The 14,459-nt window shown below is 38.0% G+C and overlaps 21 non-coding genes across 21 annotated transcripts; all 21 read right to left on the bottom strand.

The window, feature by feature from the left end:
* Positions 1 to 505: 505 nt before the first annotated feature.
* On the bottom strand, positions 506 to 624 carry LOC147561544 (5S ribosomal RNA). The gene has a single exon (XR_015232555.1). It is a non-coding gene; the product is annotated as a 5S ribosomal RNA (ribosomal RNA).
* Positions 625 to 1,188: 564 nt separating this feature from the next.
* Positions 1,189 to 1,307, bottom strand: LOC147561543 (5S ribosomal RNA). Its single transcript, XR_015232554.1, has one exon. It is a non-coding gene; the product is annotated as a 5S ribosomal RNA (ribosomal RNA).
* A 566-nt stretch (positions 1,308 to 1,873) lies between these two features.
* Positions 1,874 to 1,992, bottom strand: LOC147561542 (5S ribosomal RNA). Its single transcript, XR_015232553.1, has one exon. It is a non-coding gene; the product is annotated as a 5S ribosomal RNA (ribosomal RNA).
* A 566-nt stretch (positions 1,993 to 2,558) lies between these two features.
* Positions 2,559 to 2,677, bottom strand: LOC147561541 (5S ribosomal RNA). Its single transcript, XR_015232551.1, has one exon. It is a non-coding gene; the product is annotated as a 5S ribosomal RNA (ribosomal RNA).
* Positions 2,678 to 3,242: 565 nt separating this feature from the next.
* LOC147561540 (5S ribosomal RNA) lies at positions 3,243 to 3,361 on the bottom strand. Its single transcript, XR_015232550.1, has one exon. It is a non-coding gene; the product is annotated as a 5S ribosomal RNA (ribosomal RNA).
* Positions 3,362 to 3,927: 566 nt separating this feature from the next.
* LOC147561539 (5S ribosomal RNA) lies at positions 3,928 to 4,046 on the bottom strand. Its single transcript, XR_015232549.1, has one exon. It is a non-coding gene; the product is annotated as a 5S ribosomal RNA (ribosomal RNA).
* Positions 4,047 to 4,612: 566 nt separating this feature from the next.
* Positions 4,613 to 4,731, bottom strand: LOC147561538 (5S ribosomal RNA). The gene has a single exon (XR_015232548.1). It is a non-coding gene; the product is annotated as a 5S ribosomal RNA (ribosomal RNA).
* A 566-nt stretch (positions 4,732 to 5,297) lies between these two features.
* On the bottom strand, positions 5,298 to 5,416 carry LOC147561537 (5S ribosomal RNA). The gene has a single exon (XR_015232547.1). It is a non-coding gene; the product is annotated as a 5S ribosomal RNA (ribosomal RNA).
* Positions 5,417 to 5,982: 566 nt separating this feature from the next.
* Positions 5,983 to 6,101, bottom strand: LOC147561536 (5S ribosomal RNA). Its single transcript, XR_015232546.1, has one exon. It is a non-coding gene; the product is annotated as a 5S ribosomal RNA (ribosomal RNA).
* A 565-nt stretch (positions 6,102 to 6,666) lies between these two features.
* Positions 6,667 to 6,785, bottom strand: LOC147561535 (5S ribosomal RNA). Its single transcript, XR_015232545.1, has one exon. It is a non-coding gene; the product is annotated as a 5S ribosomal RNA (ribosomal RNA).
* A 566-nt stretch (positions 6,786 to 7,351) lies between these two features.
* LOC147561534 (5S ribosomal RNA) lies at positions 7,352 to 7,470 on the bottom strand. Its single transcript, XR_015232544.1, has one exon. It is a non-coding gene; the product is annotated as a 5S ribosomal RNA (ribosomal RNA).
* Positions 7,471 to 8,035: 565 nt separating this feature from the next.
* LOC147561533 (5S ribosomal RNA) lies at positions 8,036 to 8,154 on the bottom strand. Its single transcript, XR_015232543.1, has one exon. It is a non-coding gene; the product is annotated as a 5S ribosomal RNA (ribosomal RNA).
* A 567-nt stretch (positions 8,155 to 8,721) lies between these two features.
* Positions 8,722 to 8,840, bottom strand: LOC147561532 (5S ribosomal RNA). The gene has a single exon (XR_015232542.1). It is a non-coding gene; the product is annotated as a 5S ribosomal RNA (ribosomal RNA).
* A 566-nt stretch (positions 8,841 to 9,406) lies between these two features.
* On the bottom strand, positions 9,407 to 9,525 carry LOC147561531 (5S ribosomal RNA). The gene has a single exon (XR_015232540.1). It is a non-coding gene; the product is annotated as a 5S ribosomal RNA (ribosomal RNA).
* Positions 9,526 to 10,091: 566 nt separating this feature from the next.
* LOC147561530 (5S ribosomal RNA) lies at positions 10,092 to 10,210 on the bottom strand. Its single transcript, XR_015232539.1, has one exon. It is a non-coding gene; the product is annotated as a 5S ribosomal RNA (ribosomal RNA).
* A 566-nt stretch (positions 10,211 to 10,776) lies between these two features.
* On the bottom strand, positions 10,777 to 10,895 carry LOC147561529 (5S ribosomal RNA). The gene has a single exon (XR_015232538.1). It is a non-coding gene; the product is annotated as a 5S ribosomal RNA (ribosomal RNA).
* A 566-nt stretch (positions 10,896 to 11,461) lies between these two features.
* On the bottom strand, positions 11,462 to 11,580 carry LOC147561528 (5S ribosomal RNA). Its single transcript, XR_015232537.1, has one exon. It is a non-coding gene; the product is annotated as a 5S ribosomal RNA (ribosomal RNA).
* A 566-nt stretch (positions 11,581 to 12,146) lies between these two features.
* On the bottom strand, positions 12,147 to 12,265 carry LOC147561527 (5S ribosomal RNA). Its single transcript, XR_015232536.1, has one exon. It is a non-coding gene; the product is annotated as a 5S ribosomal RNA (ribosomal RNA).
* Positions 12,266 to 12,831: 566 nt separating this feature from the next.
* Positions 12,832 to 12,950, bottom strand: LOC147561526 (5S ribosomal RNA). The gene has a single exon (XR_015232535.1). It is a non-coding gene; the product is annotated as a 5S ribosomal RNA (ribosomal RNA).
* A 565-nt stretch (positions 12,951 to 13,515) lies between these two features.
* Positions 13,516 to 13,634, bottom strand: LOC147561525 (5S ribosomal RNA). Its single transcript, XR_015232534.1, has one exon. It is a non-coding gene; the product is annotated as a 5S ribosomal RNA (ribosomal RNA).
* A 537-nt stretch (positions 13,635 to 14,171) lies between these two features.
* LOC147561524 (5S ribosomal RNA) lies at positions 14,172 to 14,290 on the bottom strand. The gene has a single exon (XR_015232533.1). It is a non-coding gene; the product is annotated as a 5S ribosomal RNA (ribosomal RNA).
* Between the last annotated feature and the right edge of the window lie 169 nt (positions 14,291 to 14,459).

The raw sequence follows: 14,459 nt of genomic DNA, 5'->3' as shown, positions 1-14,459 counted from the left end.
GTGCCTTTTCAAGCACTCTATAGTGACACGACGTAAAAACATTTACACCCTCCGTCCGATTATGTTTGACTTTTTAGCAGATCCAACTTATTGACCATTTTTATTTATTGTTCTCTCACTAAAAGATTTTTCCTAAATTACCCATATTAAATTTGTAGTATTCAAATAAATAATATGTTGGAAGTAGTGTGGAAATAACTGAAACTTTTTATTCTTATTAAAAGTAAAGGGTAGATTGGGAAATGCTAATGAAATTAGTAATAAATATTTCCGGACATATTTTTATGTCTCCAAATCGCTGTCATCGGTTTATAATACGTACGACGAGTTATTCCAGTTTTAAATTACTCGAGTTACACAAAATTCTGAAAAATAGACGGATGACACTGAAAACAACGTTTTTTTGGCAAATCCGACGGTCCTAACCCGCCTTTGGCAGGTTATTTTCTTCCCCTCTTCTCCGTCTCTCCGACGAAACGAGAAAAAAAAAAAAAAAGTAGAAAAAGGGATGCAACACGAGGACTTCCCAGGAGGTCACCCATCCTAGTACTACTCTCGCCCAAGCACGCTTAACTTCGGAGTTCTGATGGGATCCGGTGGATTAGTGCTGGTATGATCGCATCCGTTAGTATTTTACAATGGGTACTACTTGTTCTCGTCGTGGACTCCTATTTCTCCCCGCTCGTGCCTTTTCAAGCACTCTATAGTGACACGACGTAAAAACATTTACACCCTCCGTCCGATTATGTTTGACTTTTTAGCAGATCCAACTTATTGACCATTTTTATTTATTGTTCTCTCACTAAAAGATTTTTCCTAAATTACCCATATTAAATTTGGAGTATTCAAATAAATAATATGTTGGAAGTAGTGTGGAAATAACTGAAACTTTTTATTCTTATTAAAAGTAAAGGGTAGATTGGGAAATGCTAATGAAATTAGTAATAAATATTTCCGGACATATTTTTATGTCTCCAAATCGCTGTCATCGGTTTATAATACGTACGACGAGTTATTCCAGTTTTAAATTACTCGAGTTACACAAAATTCTGAAAAATAGACGGATGACACTGAAAACAACGTTTTTTTGGCAAATCCGACGGTCCTAACCCGCCTTTGGCAGGTTATTTTCTTCCCCTCTTCTCCGTCTCTCCGACGAAACGAGAAAAAAAAAAAAAAGTAGAAAAAGGGATGCAACACGAGGACTTCCCAGGAGGTCACCCATCCTAGTACTACTCTCGCCCAAGCACGCTTAACTTCGGAGTTCTGATGGGATCCGGTGGATTAGTGCTGGTATGATCGCATCCGTTAGTATTTTACAATGGGTACTACTTGTTCTCGTCGTGGACTCCTATTTCTCCCCGCTCGTGCCTTTTCAAGCACTCTATAGTGACACGACGTAAAAACATTTACACCCTCCGTCCGATTATGTTTGACTTTTTAGCAGATCCAACTTATTGACCATTTTTATTTATTGTTCTCTCACTAAAAGATTTTTCCTAAATTACCCATATTAAATTTGGAGTATTCAAATAAATAATATGTTGGAAGTAGTGTGGAAATAACTGAAACTTTTTATTCTTATTAAAAGTAAAGGGTAGATTGGGAAATGCTAATGAAATTAGTAATAAATATTTCCGGACATATTTTTATGTCTCCAAATCGCTGTCATCGGTTTATAATACGTACGACGAGTTATTCCAGTTTTAAATTACTCGAGTTACACAAAATTCTGAAAAATAGACGGATGACACTGAAAACAACGTTTTTTTGGCAAATCCGACGGTCCTAACCCGCCTTTGGCAGGTTATTTTCTTCCCCTCTTCTCCGTCTCTCCGACGAAACGAGAAAAAAAAAAAAAAAAGTAGAAAAAGGGATGCAACACGAGGACTTCCCAGGAGGTCACCCATCCTAGTACTACTCTCGCCCAAGCACGCTTAACTTCGGAGTTCTGATGGGATCCGGTGGATTAGTGCTGGTATGATCGCATCCATTAGTATTTTACAATGGGTACTACTTGTTCTCGTCGTGGACTCCTATTTCTCCCCGCTCGTGCCTTTTCAAGCACTCTATAGTGACACGACGTAAAAACATTTACACCCTCCGTCCGATTATGTTTGACTTTTTAGCAGATCCAACTTATTGACCATTTTTATTTATTGTTCTCTCACTAAAAGATTTTTCCTAAATTACCCATATTAAATTTGGAGTATTCAAATAAATAATATGTTGGAAGTAGTGTGGAAATAACTGAAACTTTTTATTCTTATTAAAAGTAAAGGGTAGATTGGGAAATGCTAATGAAATTAGTAATAAATATTTCCGGACATATTTTTATGTCTCCAAATCGCTGTCATCGGTTTATAATACGTACGACGAGTTATTCCAGTTTTAAATTACTCGAGTTACACAAAATTCTGAAAAATAGACGGATGACACTGAAAACAACGTTTTTTTGGCAAATCCGACGGTCCTAACCCGCCTTTGGCAGGTTATTTTCTTCCCCTCTTCTCCGTCTCTCCGACGAAACGAGAAAAAAAAAAAAAAAAGTAGAAAAAGGGATGCAACACGAGGACTTCCCAGGAGGTCACCCATCCTAGTACTACTCTCGCCCAAGCACGCTTAACTTCGGAGTTCTGATGGGATCCGGTGGATTAGTGCTGGTATGATCGCATCCGTTAGTATTTTACAATGGGTACTACTTGTTCTCGTCGTGGACTCCTATTTCTCCCCGCTCGTGCCTTTTCAAGCACTCTATAGTGACACGACGTAAAAACATTTACACCCTCCGTCCGATTATGTTTGACTTTTTAGCAGATCCAACTTATTGACCATTTTTATTTATTGTTCTCTCACTAAAAGATTTTTCCTAAATTACCCATATTAAATTTGGAGTATTCAAATAAATAATATGTTGGAAGTAGTGTGGAAATAACTGAAACTTTTTATTCTTATTAAAAGTAAAGGGTAGATTGGGAAATGCTAATGAAATTAGTAATAAATATTTCCGGACATATTTTTATGTCTCCAAATCGCTGTCATCGGTTTATAATACGTACGACGAGTTATTCCAGTTTTAAATTACTCGAGTTACACAAAATTCTGAAAAATAGACGGATGACACTGAAAACAACGTTTTTTTGGCAAATCCGACGGTCCTAACCCGCCTTTGGCAGGTTATTTTCTTCCCCTCTTCTCCGTCTCTCCGACGAAACGAGAAAAAAAAAAAAAAAGTAGAAAAAGGGATGCAACACGAGGACTTCCCAGGAGGTCACCCATCCTAGTACTACTCTCGCCCAAGCACGCTTAACTTCGGAGTTCTGATGGGATCCGGTGGATTAGTGCTGGTATGATCGCATCCGTTAGTATTTTACAATGGGTACTACTTGTTCTCGTCGTGGACTCCTATTTCTCCCCGCTCGTGCCTTTTCAAGCACTCTATAGTGACACGACGTAAAAACATTTACACCCTCCGTCCGATTATGTTTGACTTTTTAGCAGATCCAACTTATTGACCATTTTTATTTATTGTTCTCTCACTAAAAGATTTTTCCTAAATTACCCATATTAAATTTGGAGTATTCAAATAAATAATATGTTGGAAGTAGTGTGGAAATAACTGAAACTTTTTATTCTTATTAAAAGTAAAGGGTAGATTGGGAAATGCTAATGAAATTAGTAATAAATATTTCCGGACATATTTTTATGTCTCCAAATCGCTGTCATCGGTTTATAATACGTACGACGAGTTATTCCAGTTTTAAATTACTCGAGTTACACAAAATTCTGAAAAATAGACGGATGACACTGAAAACAACGTTTTTTTGGCAAATCCGACGGTCCTAACCCGCCTTTGGCAGGTTATTTTCTTCCCCTCTTCTCCGTCTCTCCGACGAAACGAGAAAAAAAAAAAAAAAAGTAGAAAAAGGGATGCAACACGAGGACTTCCCAGGAGGTCACCCATCCTAGTACTACTCTCGCCCAAGCACGCTTAACTTCGGAGTTCTGATGGGATCCGGTGGATTAGTGCTGGTATGATCGCATCCGTTAGTATTTTACAATGGGTACTACTTGTTCTCGTCGTGGACTCCTATTTCTCCCCGCTCGTGCCTTTTCAAGCACTCTATAGTGACACGACGTAAAAACATTTACACCCTCCGTCCGATTATGTTTGACTTTTTAGCAGATCCAACTTATTGACCATTTTTATTTATTGTTCTCTCACTAAAAGATTTTTCCTAAATTACCCATATTAAATTTGGAGTATTCAAATAAATAATATGTTGGAAGTAGTGTGGAAATAACTGAAACTTTTTATTCTTATTAAAAGTAAAGGGTAGATTGGGAAATGCTAATGAAATTAGTAATAAATATTTCCGGACATATTTTTATGTCTCCAAATCGCTGTCATCGGTTTATAATACGTACGACGAGTTATTCCAGTTTTAAATTACTCGAGTTACACAAAATTCTGAAAAATAGACGGATGACACTGAAAACAACGTTTTTTTGGCAAATCCGACGGTCCTAACCCGCCTTTGGCAGGTTATTTTCTTCCCCTCTTCTCCGTCTCTCCGACGAAACGAGAAAAAAAAAAAAAAAAGTAGAAAAAGGGATGCAACACGAGGACTTCCCAGGAGGTCACCCATCCTAGTACTACTCTCGCCCAAGCACGCTTAACTTCGGAGTTCTGATGGGATCCGGTGGATTAGTGCTGGTATGATCGCATCCGTTAGTATTTTACAATGGGTACTACTTGTTCTCGTCGTGGACTCCTATTTCTCCCCGCTCGTGCCTTTTCAAGCACTCTATAGTGACACGACGTAAAAACATTTACACCCTCCGTCCGATTATGTTTGACTTTTTAGCAGATCCAACTTATTGACCATTTTTATTTATTGTTCTCTCACTAAAAGATTTTTCCTAAATTACCCATATTAAATTTGGAGTATTCAAATAAATAATATGTTGGAAGTAGTGTGGAAATAACTGAAACTTTTTATTCTTATTAAAAGTAAAGGGTAGATTGGGAAATGCTAATGAAATTAGTAATAAATATTTCCGGACATATTTTTATGTCTCCAAATCGCTGTCATCGGTTTATAATACGTACGACGAGTTATTCCAGTTTTAAATTACTCGAGTTACACAAAATTCTGAAAAATAGACGGATGACACTGAAAACAACGTTTTTTTGGCAAATCCGACGGTCCTAACCCGCCTTTGGCAGGTTATTTTCTTCCCCTCTTCTCCGTCTCTCCGACGAAACGAGAAAAAAAAAAAAAAAAGTAGAAAAAGGGATGCAACACGAGGACTTCCCAGGAGGTCACCCATCCTAGTACTACTCTCGCCCAAGCACGCTTAACTTCGGAGTTCTGATGGGATCCGGTGGATTAGTGCTGGTATGATCGCATCCGTTAGTATTTTACAATGGGTACTACTTGTTCTCGTCGTGGACTCCTATTTCTCCCCGCTCGTGCCTTTTCAAGCACTCTATAGTGACACGACGTAAAAACATTTACACCCTCCGTCCGATTATGTTTGACTTTTTAGCAGATCCAACTTATTGACCATTTTTATTTATTGTTCTCTCACTAAAAGATTTTTCCTAAATTACCCATATTAAATTTGGAGTATTCAAATAAATAATATGTTGGAAGTAGTGTGGAAATAACTGAAACTTTTTATTCTTATTAAAAGTAAAGGGTAGATTGGGAAATGCTAATGAAATTAGTAATAAATATTTCCGGACATATTTTTATGTCTCCAAATCGCTGTCATCGGTTTATAATACGTACGACGAGTTATTCCAGTTTTAAATTACTCGAGTTACACAAAATTCTGAAAAATAGACGGATGACACTGAAAACAACGTTTTTTTGGCAAATCCGACGGTCCTAACCCGCCTTTGGCAGGTTATTTTCTTCCCCTCTTCTCCGTCTCTCCGACGAAACGAGAAAAAAAAAAAAAAAAGTAGAAAAAGGGATGCAACACGAGGACTTCCCAGGAGGTCACCCATCCTAGTACTACTCTCGCCCAAGCACGCTTAACTTCGGAGTTCTGATGGGATCCGGTGGATTAGTGCTGGTATGATCGCATCCGTTAGTATTTTACAATGGGTACTACTTGTTCTCGTCGTGGACTCCTATTTCTCCCCGCTCGTGCCTTTTCAAGCACTCTATAGTGACACGACGTAAAAACATTTACACCCTCCGTCCGATTATGTTTGACTTTTTAGCAGATCCAACTTATTGACCATTTTTATTTATTGTTCTCTCACTAAAAGATTTTTCCTAAATTACCCATATTAAATTTGGAGTATTCAAATAAATAATATGTTGGAAGTAGTGTGGAAATAACTGAAACTTTTTATTCTTATTAAAAGTAAAGGGTAGATTGGGAAATGCTAATGAAATTAGTAATAAATATTTCCGGACATATTTTTATGTCTCCAAATCGCTGTCATCGGTTTATAATACGTACGACGAGTTATTCCAGTTTTAAATTACTCGAGTTACACAAAATTCTGAAAAATAGACGGATGACACTGAAAACAACGTTTTTTTGGCAAATCCGACGGTCCTAACCCGCCTTTGGCAGGTTATTTTCTTCCCCTCTTCTCCGTCTCTCCGACGAAACGAGAAAAAAAAAAAAAAAGTAGAAAAAGGGATGCAACACGAGGACTTCCCAGGAGGTCACCCATCCTAGTACTACTCTCGCCCAAGCACGCTTAACTTCGGAGTTCTGATGGGATCCGGTGGATTAGTGCTGGTATGATCGCATCCGTTAGTATTTTACAATGGGTACTACTTGTTCTCGTCGTGGACTCCTATTTCTCCCCGCTCGTGCCTTTTCAAGCACTCTATAGTGACACGACGTAAAAACATTTACACCCTCCGTCCGATTATGTTTGACTTTTTAGCAGATCCAACTTATTGACCATTTTTATTTATTGTTCTCTCACTAAAAGATTTTTCCTAAATTACCCATATTAAATTTGGAGTATTCAAATAAATAATATGTTGGAAGTAGTGTGGAAATAACTGAAACTTTTTATTCTTATTAAAAGTAAAGGGTAGATTGGGAAATGCTAATGAAATTAGTAATAAATATTTCCGGACATATTTTTATGTCTCCAAATCGCTGTCATCGGTTTATAATACGTACGACGAGTTATTCCAGTTTTAAATTACTCGAGTTACACAAAATTCTGAAAAATAGACGGATGACACTGAAAACAACGTTTTTTTGGCAAATCCGACGGTCCTAACCCGCCTTTGGCAGGTTATTTTCTTCCCCTCTTCTCCGTCTCTCCGACGAAACGAGAAAAAAAAAAAAAAAAGTAGAAAAAGGGATGCAACACGAGGACTTCCCAGGAGGTCACCCATCCTAGTACTACTCTCGCCCAAGCACGCTTAACTTCGGAGTTCTGATGGGATCCGGTGGATTAGTGCTGGTATGATCGCATCCGTTAGTATTTTACAATGGGTACTACTTGTTCTCGTCGTGGACTCCTATTTCTCCCCGCTCGTGCCTTTTCAAGCACTCTATAGTGACACGACGTAAAAACATTTACACCCTCCGTCCGATTATGTTTGACTTTTTAGCAGATCCAACTTATTGACCATTTTTATTTATTGTTCTCTCACTAAAAGATTTTTCCTAAATTACCCATATTAAATTTGGAGTATTCAAATAAATAATATGTTGGAAGTAGTGTGGAAATAACTGAAACTTTTTATTCTTATTAAAAGTAAAGGGTAGATTGGGAAATGCTAATGAAATTAGTAATAAATATTTCCGGACATATTTTTATGTCTCCAAATCGCTGTCATCGGTTTATAATACGTACGACGAGTTATTCCAGTTTTAAATTACTCGAGTTACACAAAATTCTGAAAAATAGACGGATGACACTGAAAACAACGTTTTTTTGGCAAATCCGACGGTCCTAACCCGCCTTTGGCAGGTTATTTTCTTCCCCTCTTCTCCGTCTCTCCGACGAAACGAGAAAAAAAAAAAAAAAGTAGAAAAAGGGATGCAACACGAGGACTTCCCAGGAGGTCACCCATCCTAGTACTACTCTCGCCCAAGCACGCTTAACTTCGGAGTTCTGATGGGATCCGGTGGATTAGTGCTGGTATGATCGCATCCGTTAGTATTTTACAATGGGTACTACTTGTTCTCGTCGTGGACTCCTATTTCTCCCCGCTCGTGCCTTTTCAAGCACTCTATAGTGACACGACGTAAAAACATTTACACCCTCCGTCCGATTATGTTTGACTTTTTAGCAGATCCAACTTATTGACCATTTTTATTTATTGTTCTCTCACTAAAAGATTTTTCCTAAATTACCCATATTAAATTTGGAGTATTCAAATAAATAATATGTTGGAAGTAGTGTGGAAATAACTGAAACTTTTTATTCTTATTAAAAGTAAAGGGTAGATTGGGAAATGCTAATGAAATTAGTAATAAATATTTCCGGACATATTTTTATGTCTCCAAATCGCTGTCATCGGTTTATAATACGTACGACGAGTTATTCCAGTTTTAAATTACTCGAGTTACACAAAATTCTGAAAAATAGACGGATGACACTGAAAACAACGTTTTTTTGGCAAATCCGACGGTCCTAACCCGCCTTTGGCAGGTTATTTTCTTCCCCTCTTCTCCGTCTCTCCGACGAAACGAGAAAAAAAAAAAAAAAAAGTAGAAAAAGGGATGCAACACGAGGACTTCCCAGGAGGTCACCCATCCTAGTACTACTCTCGCCCAAGCACGCTTAACTTCGGAGTTCTGATGGGATCCGGTGGATTAGTGCTGGTATGATCGCATCCGTTAGTATTTTACAATGGGTACTACTTGTTCTCGTCGTGGACTCCTATTTCTCCCCGCTCGTGCCTTTTCAAGCACTCTATAGTGACACGACGTAAAAACATTTACACCCTCCGTCCGATTATGTTTGACTTTTTAGCAGATCCAACTTATTGACCATTTTTATTTATTGTTCTCTCACTAAAAGATTTTTCCTAAATTACCCATATTAAATTTGGAGTATTCAAATAAATAATATGTTGGAAGTAGTGTGGAAATAACTGAAACTTTTTATTCTTATTAAAAGTAAAGGGTAGATTGGGAAATGCTAATGAAATTAGTAATAAATATTTCCGGACATATTTTTATGTCTCCAAATCGCTGTCATCGGTTTATAATACGTACGACGAGTTATTCCAGTTTTAAATTACTCGAGTTACACAAAATTCTGAAAAATAGACGGATGACACTGAAAACAACGTTTTTTTGGCAAATCCGACGGTCCTAACCCGCCTTTGGCAGGTTATTTTCTTCCCCTCTTCTCCGTCTCTCCGACGAAACGAGAAAAAAAAAAAAAAAAGTAGAAAAAGGGATGCAACACGAGGACTTCCCAGGAGGTCACCCATCCTAGTACTACTCTCGCCCAAGCACGCTTAACTTCGGAGTTCTGATGGGATCCGGTGGATTAGTGCTGGTATGATCGCATCCGTTAGTATTTTACAATGGGTACTACTTGTTCTCGTCGTGGACTCCTATTTCTCCCCGCTCGTGCCTTTTCAAGCACTCTATAGTGACACGACGTAAAAACATTTACACCCTCCGTCCGATTATGTTTGACTTTTTAGCAGATCCAACTTATTGACCATTTTTATTTATTGTTCTCTCACTAAAAGATTTTTCCTAAATTACCCATATTAAATTTGGAGTATTCAAATAAATAATATGTTGGAAGTAGTGTGGAAATAACTGAAACTTTTTATTCTTATTAAAAGTAAAGGGTAGATTGGGAAATGCTAATGAAATTAGTAATAAATATTTCCGGACATATTTTTATGTCTCCAAATCGCTGTCATCGGTTTATAATACGTACGACGAGTTATTCCAGTTTTAAATTACTCGAGTTACACAAAATTCTGAAAAATAGACGGATGACACTGAAAACAACGTTTTTTTGGCAAATCCGACGGTCCTAACCCGCCTTTGGCAGGTTATTTTCTTCCCCTCTTCTCCGTCTCTCCGACGAAACGAGAAAAAAAAAAAAAAAAGTAGAAAAAGGGATGCAACACGAGGACTTCCCAGGAGGTCACCCATCCTAGTACTACTCTCGCCCAAGCACGCTTAACTTCGGAGTTCTGATGGGATCCGGTGGATTAGTGCTGGTATGATCGCATCCGTTAGTATTTTACAATGGGTACTACTTGTTCTCGTCGTGGACTCCTATTTCTCCCCGCTCGTGCCTTTTCAAGCACTCTATAGTGACACGACGTAAAAACATTTACACCCTCCGTCCGATTATGTTTGACTTTTTAGCAGATCCAACTTATTGACCATTTTTATTTATTGTTCTCTCACTAAAAGATTTTTCCTAAATTACCCATATTAAATTTGGAGTATTCAAATAAATAATATGTTGGAAGTAGTGTGGAAATAACTGAAACTTTTTATTCTTATTAAAAGTAAAGGGTAGATTGGGAAATGCTAATGAAATTAGTAATAAATATTTCCGGACATATTTTTATGTCTCCAAATCGCTGTCATCGGTTTATAATACGTACGACGAGTTATTCCAGTTTTAAATTACTCGAGTTACACAAAATTCTGAAAAATAGACGGATGACACTGAAAACAACGTTTTTTTGGCAAATCCGACGGTCCTAACCCGCCTTTGGCAGGTTATTTTCTTCCCCTCTTCTCCGTCTCTCCGACGAAACGAGAAAAAAAAAAAAAAAAGTAGAAAAAGGGATGCAACACGAGGACTTCCCAGGAGGTCACCCATCCTAGTACTACTCTCGCCCAAGCACGCTTAACTTCGGAGTTCTGATGGGATCCGGTGGATTAGTGCTGGTATGATCGCATCCGTTAGTATTTTACAATGGGTACTACTTGTTCTCGTCGTGGACTCCTATTTCTCCCCGCTCGTGCCTTTTCAAGCACTCTATAGTGACACGACGTAAAAACATTTACACCCTCCGTCCGATTATGTTTGACTTTTTAGCAGATCCAACTTATTGACCATTTTTATTTATTGTTCTCTCACTAAAAGATTTTTCCTAAATTACCCATATTAAATTTGGAGTATTCAAATAAATAATATGTTGGAAGTAGTGTGGAAATAACTGAAACTTTTTATTCTTATTAAAAGTAAAGGGTAGATTGGGAAATGCTAATGAAATTAGTAATAAATATTTCCGGACATATTTTTATGTCTCCAAATCGCTGTCATCGGTTTATAATACGTACGACGAGTTATTCCAGTTTTAAATTACTCGAGTTACACAAAATTCTGAAAAATAGACGGATGACACTGAAAACAACGTTTTTTTGGCAAATCCGACGGTCCTAACCCGCCTTTGGCAGGTTATTTTCTTCCCCTCTTCTCCGTCTCTCCGACGAAACGAGAAAAAAAAAAAAAAAAGTAGAAAAAGGGATGCAACACGAGGACTTCCCAGGAGGTCACCCATCCTAGTACTACTCTCGCCCAAGCACGCTTAACTTCGGAGTTCTGATGGGATCCGGTGGATTAGTGCTGGTATGATCGCATCCGTTAGTATTTTACAATGGGTACTACTTGTTCTCGTCGTGGACTCCTATTTCTCCCCGCTCGTGCCTTTTCAAGCACTCTATAGTGACACGACGTAAAAACATTTACACCCTCCGTCCGATTATGTTTGACTTTTTAGCAGATCCAACTTATTGACCATTTTTATTTATTGTTCTCTCACTAAAAGATTTTTCCTAAATTACCCATATTAAATTTGGAGTATTCAAATAAATAATATGTTGGAAGTAGTGTGGAAATAACTGAAACTTTTTATTCTTATTAAAAGTAAAGGGTAGATTGGGAAATGCTAATGAAATTAGTAATAAATATTTCCGGACATATTTTTATGTCTCCAAATCGCTGTCATCGGTTTATAATACGTACGACGAGTTATTCCAGTTTTAAATTACTCGAGTTACACAAAATTCTGAAAAATAGACGGATGACACTGAAAACAACGTTTTTTTGGCAAATCCGACGGTCCTAACCCGCCTTTGGCAGGTTATTTTCTTCCCCTCTTCTCCGTCTCTCCGACGAAACGAGAAAAAAAAAAAAAAAAGTAGAAAAAGGGATGCAACACGAGGACTTCCCAGGAGGTCACCCATCCTAGTACTACTCTCGCCCAAGCACGCTTAACTTCGGAGTTCTGATGGGATCCGGTGGATTAGTGCTGGTATGATCGCATCCGTTAGTATTTTACAATGGGTACTACTTGTTCTCGTCGTGGACTCCTATTTCTCCCCGCTCGTGCCTTTTCAAGCACTCTATAGTGACACGACGTAAAAACATTTACACCCTCCGTCCGATTATGTTTGACTTTTTAGCAGATCCAACTTATTGACCATTTTTATTTATTGTTCTCTCACTAAAAGATTTTTCCTAAATTACCCATATTAAATTTGGAGTATTCAAATAAATAATATGTTGGAAGTAGTGTGGAAATAACTGAAACTTTTTATTCTTATTAAAAGTAAAGGGTAGATTGGGAAATGCTAATGAAATTAGTAATAAATATTTCCGGACATATTTTTATGTCTCCAAATCGCTGTCATCGGTTTATAATACGTACGACGAGTTATTCCAGTTTTAAATTACTCGAGTTACACAAAATTCTGAAAAATAGACGGATGACACTGAAAACAACGTTTTTTTGGCAAATCCGACGGTCCTAACCCGCCTTTGGCAGGTTATTTTCTTCCCCTCTTCTCCGTCTCTCCGACGAAACGAGAAAAAAAAAAAAAAAAGTAGAAAAAGGGATGCAACACGAGGACTTCCCAGGAGGTCACCCATCCTAGTACTACTCTCGCCCAAGCACGCTTAACTTCGGAGTTCTGATGGGATCCGGTGGATTAGTGCTGGTATGATCGCATCCGTTAGTATTTTACAATGGGTACTACTTGTTCTCGTCGTGGACTCCTATTTCTCCCCGCTCGTGCCTTTTCAAGCACTCTATAGTGACACGACGTAAAAACATTTACACCCTCCGTCCGATTATGTTTGACTTTTTAGCAGATCCAACTTATTGACCATTTTTATTTATTGTTCTCTCACTAAAAGATTTTTCCTAAATTACCCATATTAAATTTGGAGTATTCAAATAAATAATATGTTGGAAGTAGTGTGGAAATAACTGAAACTTTTTATTCTTATTAAAAGTAAAGGGTAGATTGGGAAATGCTAATGAAATTAGTAATAAATATTTCCGGACATATTTTTATGTCTCCAAATCGCTGTCATCGGTTTATAATACGTACGACGAGTTATTCCAGTTTTAAATTACTCGAGTTACACAAAATTCTGAAAAATAGACGGATGACACTGAAAACAACGTTTTTTTGGCAAATCCGACGGTCCTAACCCGCCTTTGGCAGGTTATTTTCTTCCCCTCTTCTCCGTCTCTCCGACGAAACGAGAAAAAAAAAAAAAAAGTAGAAAAAGGGATGCAACACGAGGACTTCCCAGGAGGTCACCCATCCTAGTACTACTCTCGCCCAAGCACGCTTAACTTCGGAGTTCTGATGGGATCCGGTGGATTAGTGCTGGTATGATCGCATCCGTTAGTATTTTACAATGGGTACTACTTGTTCTCGTCGTGGACTCCTATTTCTCCCCGCTCGTGCCTTTTCAAGCACTCTATAGTGACACGACGTAAAAACATTTACACCCTCCGTCCGATTATGTTTGACTTTTTAGCAGATCCAACTTATTGACCATTTTTATTTATTGTTCTCTCACTAAAAGATTTTTCCTAAATTACCCATATTAAATTTGGAGTGTTCAAATAAATAATATGTTGGAAGTAGTGTGGAAATAACTGAAACTTTTTATTCTTATTAAAAGTAAAGGGTAGATTGGGAAATGCTAATGAAATTAGTAATAAATATTTCCGGACATATTTTTATGTCTCCAAATCGCTGTCATCGGTTTATAATTACTCGAGTTACACAAAATTCTGAAAAATAGACGGATGACACTGAAAACAACGTTTTTTTGGCAAATCCGACGGTCCTAACCCGCCTTTGGCAGGTTATTTTCTTCCCCTCTTCTCCGTCTCTCCGACGAAACGAGAAAAAAAAAAAAAAAAGTAGAAAAAGGGATGCAACACGAGGACTTCCCAGGAGGTCACCCATCCTAGTACTACTCTCGCCCAAGCACGCTTAACTTCGGAGTTCTGATGGGATCCGGTGGATTAGTGCTGGTATGATCGCATCCGTTAGTATTTTACAATGGGTACTACTTGTTCTCGTCGTGGACTCCTATTTCTCCCCGCTCGTGCCTTTTCAAGCACTCTATAGTGACACGACGTAAAAACATTTACACCCTCCGTCCGATTATGTTTGACTTTTTAGCAGATCCAACTTATTGACCATTTTTATTTATT

The sequence above is a fragment of the Eschscholzia californica genome, unplaced genomic scaffold (genome assembly GCF_041429995.1).
Source record: "Eschscholzia californica isolate CP2 unplaced genomic scaffold, dmEscCali1.0.p SCAF_15, whole genome shotgun sequence".
NCBI classification, from domain to species: domain Eukaryota; kingdom Viridiplantae; phylum Streptophyta; class Magnoliopsida; order Ranunculales; family Papaveraceae; genus Eschscholzia; species Eschscholzia californica.
The sequence above is the reverse complement of the archived record's forward strand: the minus strand, read 5'-3'. Positions and strand labels throughout refer to the sequence as shown.